The sequence below is a fragment of the Mixophyes fleayi genome, chromosome 1 (assembly GCF_038048845.1).
Source record: "Mixophyes fleayi isolate aMixFle1 chromosome 1, aMixFle1.hap1, whole genome shotgun sequence".
NCBI lineage: Eukaryota > Metazoa > Chordata > Amphibia > Anura > Limnodynastidae > Mixophyes > Mixophyes fleayi.
In genome coordinates, this window is record NC_134402.1 from 427,195,945 (window position 1) to 427,201,944 (window position 6,000).

A 6,000-nucleotide genomic window follows, 5' to 3' on the forward strand; every position below is an offset into this window, starting at 1 on the left:
ATTATATTGTGGAGACCATTCCTCTACGCAGTCCAGGTACATTTTTTGGTGCGATTCAGACCAGTTGATGGTTTTCTTATTATATTGTGGGGACCACTCCTCTACGCAGTCCAGATACATTTATTGGTGCGAATCATACAAGTTCAGGGTTTTTAAATTATATTGTGGTGACCACTCCTCTACGCAGTCCAGGTACATTTTTTGGTGCGATTCAGACCAGTTGATGGTTTTCTTATTATATTGTGGTGACCACTCCTCTACGCAGTCCAGATACTTGTTTGGTGGAATTCTGACCAGTTGAGGGTGTATTAATTATATTGTGGCCCCGGTATCAAATTGGGTACCGGAGCCACCCCACTACGCAGTCCAGAATTATTTTTTGGGGAATTCAGACCCGTGGAGGGTTTTTTATAAATTATATTGTGGTGACCACTCCTCTACGCAGTCCAGATACATTTATTGGTGCGAATCATACAAGTTCAGGGTTTTTAAATTATATTGTGGTGACCACTCCTCTACGCAGTCCAGGTACATTTTTTGGTGCGATTCAGACCAGTTGATGGTTTTCTTATTATATTGTGGTGACCACTCCTCTACGCAGTCCAGATACATTTATTGGTGCGAATCATACAAGTTCAGGGTTTTTAAATTATATTGTGGTGACCACTCCTCTACGCAGTCCAGGTACATTTTTTGGTGCGATTAAGACCAGTTGATGGTTTTCTTATTATATTGTGGGGACCACTCCACTACGCAGTCCAGAAAGATACCTCGTTGCAACGTTTTGGACTAATAACAATATTGTGAGGTGTTCAGAATACACTGTAAATTAGTGGAAATGATTGTTATTGAATGCTATTGAGGTTAATAATAGCGTAGGAGTGAAAATAAGCCCAAAAACTTGATTTTTTAACTTTTTATGCTTTTTTCAAAAAAAATCCGAATCCAAAACCTTAAATCCAAACCAAAACCTTTCGGCAGGTGTTTTGTGAAACAAATGCGAACTCAAAACATCGAGAAAATCCGAATCCAAAACACAAAACACGAGACACCAAAAGTCGCCGGTGCACATCCCTAGTTTCAACTCACACCATCCCTCATTGAAAGGGGGTTGTATGGTAGCAAGCTCAGGGGGACCCCACTTCAGAGATAGACATAAGAAAGCCCTGCTGGAGTTTTCCAAAACTCACCTCAACAAAACAAACTGTTTCTGGGAAAATGTCCCATGGACAGATGAGGTCAAATTAGTTGTTTGTGGCAAAGCTTTGTGTTTACAGAAAGCAAAATTAACCTTTTAAGGAAAATAACACCTCCCTTACAGTCGAACATGGAGGAGTTCACTGATGTTTTGGGGTTGCTGTGCTGCATCTGACACTGGGTGTCTTAAATGTGTGCACGGCATCATGACATTTAAAGATTACCAGGCCATCTTAGAGTGCAATGTTAAATCCTTTGTCAGAAAGCTGGGTCTCCGTGAAAGGTTATTTGGTCTGGCAGCAGGACAGTGACCCCAAACACTTCAAAAAGCACCTAGGAATGGTTTCCGGTTGCTGGCCTGTTCTAAAGTGTCCAGCAATGAGTCCAGATCTAAATCCCATGGAACACCTGTGGAGAGATGGGAAAGCAGCAGTTGGGAGAAGGCACCCTACAAATCTGGGAGAACTGGAGCAATTTGTATGAGAAGAGGAATTACAGGAAGGAGTTACAGGAAGATCATCCAGAATCCAAACCGAATGTAAAATTAACAAAGATATAAGTGGACACTGAATACTAATGGTAATTTCAACTTATGTTTAGAGGAAATTGGGAGTCCTTTGAAGAAGTGCAAGTGTGCCATTATATTTGACCATGACTGTATTGCCAGTGGTGTGCTGATATGGAACACACATAGGTGCTCAGGTAGTATATTTTCTGGGCAGTAGAATATAGAAAATTAGTAAAAATAATTCACATTCTCTTGCAGCACAATTCTAAATTATAGGTTGTTTACATTGTTGGCGGATCTAATAATGATTGTAGTTACACTATTTCTATTTTATAGTATATATTACAGTAATATAAATATTATAATGCTTGGTGTAAAAGATAAAAGGCGTGCCATTCAGTTACAGTCTAAACAGAATGGGTTGGTGACCCCTGATCGCCTTTTATTAATAGTGTGATCCTTATACATGATGATGAGCAGGCGTGAGGATCCGACACAATACCAGCTACAGACAAGTGCACCTGTAACTGCCCCGGCATTACCATGGTACCGCTCGCTCTCTGGTGACGGCACAGTACGTAATTTGCTGGCCAAGTTATGTAAGGGCCAGAGTCTTTAAAACACTATGGTTTGCTTGCAGAAAAAGACTCTAAGTGCCGGGTCCCGGGAAGATGGAGGGGAGGACCCAGGTCCCTGGCAAGGAAGGGGGGAGGGCACTTTTCATGCCAAAAGGCACAAGTTATTATTAGCCCCATAACAGGGGGAATATAAGATGGGGACCCCTAGCATCAGGAGAACCCCAAGCAGAGGCACCAGAATGGAACTGGCGCCTGGCAGTTGCCACAATAGGACATCATATGAAGACAGAGGGAAGAGAGCTCACAATAACTAAGAGCCCCTAACAACCAAGAGGGCCCATATAACACTCCTGAGGAGTGTCAGTACTCTGGGAGTGGGTTAGTGGCCAGATGCCGTGCGGAGGCATGTGTGACTATACCCTGAAGGGGGGAAATGTTTTACAGGCATTGTAGTAAGGGGTGGTAAGAGAGAGAAACTCTCAATGAAAGATTCCCCTGAGAAGTGCCCCCATAGAGAGCGGGGGTCACTGCTGGAACAGCCTGACAACAGAGGTGTAATGTCAGACGCCGTCCCTGCGCCTCCTCCTCGAGCAGGGATGGACGTCTGTCTCCAGAGCGCCCCATTGCCAAGCAACGGGGACGCCTCTTCCGGCGACGTGGTGCGCAGGCGTGCCCGTCGCCATAGCAACGGGACGCGTCTTCTAGTTCCTGTCGGCGGTCAGAACAGCTGACCGCCGATCCCCTGCCCACCAATGAGGAAGCTTCACTTCCTATTTAAAGTCTGCTCTGACACCATTAGGGTGCCAGAGCAACTGGTTTACCTAGTCTCCAGCGTTCCTGTATAGTTACGTCTCGTTTCCTGTGTTTTGACCCGGCTTCCTGACCTCGCTTTCGGATTCTCCATTTGTTCCATCCTGATATTCTGGTTTGACCTCGGCCTGCTGACCATTCTCTGTCTCCTGATTCGGTACCTCATCTGCCCGGTTGGTTCCTGACTCTGCCTGTTTGACTACGTGTTTCTCTATATCTCGCAAGTAGCTACCTGGGAGGGCCGCGACCTGCATGTCGTTGCCGCTAAGTCCAAACTTCCTTGCGGGGGTCCCTGGTGAACACCAGCGGCGTGTTAGACTCCGCGCCTCCTGGTGTAGTAGTGCCAATACTTGCAGGTACTAAGGTCACGACTGTGACATGTAATTTGTCAAGAGTTCCTACATGTAAATCCCTAATATTGGAGGGAAGTAACCATATGGGTGAGGGAGTACTGTGGCTGCAGTTGGAGAACACCTGGATATTGGAATGGATGTAAAGGGGGCAGCCTGGATGAACCACAAAGTGGGGAGATCCTTGCCAGGAGTTGGATGATTGAGAGAGCCCCTGGATATGTGGGAATGTTATCGGTGCAGTGGGGTTGACATGGAGTGGAGGAATCTTTGGTTTAGGGGATGGCTGCTAGCTGTCTTGTGAAAACATGAGTGGAACCCTTGCTCCCTGTAGGACTTACTGGTGTGTGGCTTGTTATGATGTCAACTCTGTAACAAGTACTGTGCAGGTGGAGAAGGACACTGTGTTAACCTAAAGCATGCAGCATCTGCTAAAGTAATGTGCTGGTGGTTTTTGGAGAAGCCGTGACTGTAACCATTATGCTTATATGCAGGAAGAGAAGTGTAAATTAAATGTCTTGTTTGTATCATGATGGTCTTATGCCCAACCTTATTTGACTTCGCACTGCACTGCCCACAACACTTGTTTTTACTTGCATAGAAATGAAGTGTTCAGTGGGGTCCCTCTGGTCTTTCTTTGCCTAAGCCCACCAGTTTACCGGGGCTAAGAACCACCCATGATAATCAGACCAAGGCTACTAGAGGGTCTCACACACCATCAACACAGACAACTGCAACACTCTTATTACTAACTATAAACACCGTTCTTGCTAAAGCTCTAATAGACCTCATCCGTGTGCAGTCTTAACAAGGCCCCCACTCCTACCCAATATTGCATAAGCACAGTTTGCCTTTATTTTTCTTTGCTGGTGCTTCAGAGAGTCTTATTTTGCTTACACATTGTATGAGTTTCATTAAAGACTGCGGAAACCAGCAAAAACACCCAAAAAAGTGCATTATCATTTTCAAATGCAGCTTTTATTATGAAATCCTATGTGTGGAATCCTAATTTTTGCTGTTTTGGAAAGGTGGAATGGTGGCAGAGTAAGAACAGCAAAGTATTTCTTGGTGGTTTTTAGAAAAATAAAATACACACATTTGCTATTAGTTCCCTTTCTTGCTATGCCAATGAATAAACAACTTTTTGGCCCATTTTGGGTAGATTGTCTTGCCGTGTGAGGAATATAAATAATCTAGTTGTATTCTCTGATAATTCACTTTCCTAAAAAAACAAAGTATCATTTTTGTCGTTGCTGCATAAATAAATTACTGATATTGATGTTGGAATGTGACCAGCCCAAAAAGTGCCACAATAGGCTCAGCATGGGATGGGTTGAATAGCCTCATTGACCAAGGGTTAATCAGGTAAGAGACATCTATCTGTAATATCATTTCAGCAGACTTTTTATTATCAAGTAAATAAGTGTTATAAGCTAACACAAACACATACGACATCAAAGCATGAAGTAGCTGGTGAACAAGCATGTTGCATCACTGAATTTAAACAAAAGCCAGCATATCATCTCAAAATTATACAAACATTAAACAAAACAAACAACAACAAAAATGATAGAAAGCGCAAACTAAAATGAACCCTCAGTTGGAGCAGGTTAAAGCAAATAACACACTGTAACTAAGAAGAAACACAATAATAATTGCCTTAAAAATATTTTAATAATATAGTAAGACAATAAAACATGGCGCTGCATACAGATCAATATGATACCCCTATTGCAAACATCTAGGGCCTCATTCATTAAGGCAAAACAATTAGTAAGTTTTCTCCTGGACAAAACCATGTTACAATGCAAGGGGTGCAAATGAGTTTATTATTTTGCACATAAGGAAAATACTGGCTGTTTTTTCATGTAGGACGCAAATACTTAATAGCTTTATTTTTACACTAACATTAAAAGTGGATCTAGGACATGCTCTACTCCAATTATAAATCTGTCCTCACATTTTAAATTTATCTCCCCCTCCAATACAACATGGTTTTGCCAAGGTTCAAAGTTATTCATTTTTTGCTTTACTTTCCTTAATGAATCAGGCCCCTAGTGTTCTCAGAATTCTTGTTTAAAAGAAACACTCCTCTTGTTGCCCCAAAACATTACAATAAGGAAGAACATTAATATTGCACTATCCAAATATAAACTTGTATTAGCAGTGGAAGTGGGGATAGATGAGTGAGGTAACAGGTACAAAACTCCTCCCAACAGGTGTATATGCATGGCTCTGCAGGTCTGAATGATCCGCATTTGCGTGAACACTCATATGGTGTACGCGGCCTAGGTTTGCATGCCTCTTTCCTCCCCTGTCCCGTTTCTCCAGGTGCAGACAGGGGACGTAAGTGTTGGAAGCAGGCAAGACTGCATAGCAGCATGTGCGTGTGGCCACTTCCTGGATTTCACTGCACAAACTGGAGTACATCCCACTCTGCATTAGCCCCATTGTTTTCAGTATTTCTTTTCCATCCTTTTATAATAGAGTATGTTTTGTTCTACAGTAAACGCACTGACGCACCTTAGAATTAGCCAGGACTTTAGAAATTTCCATC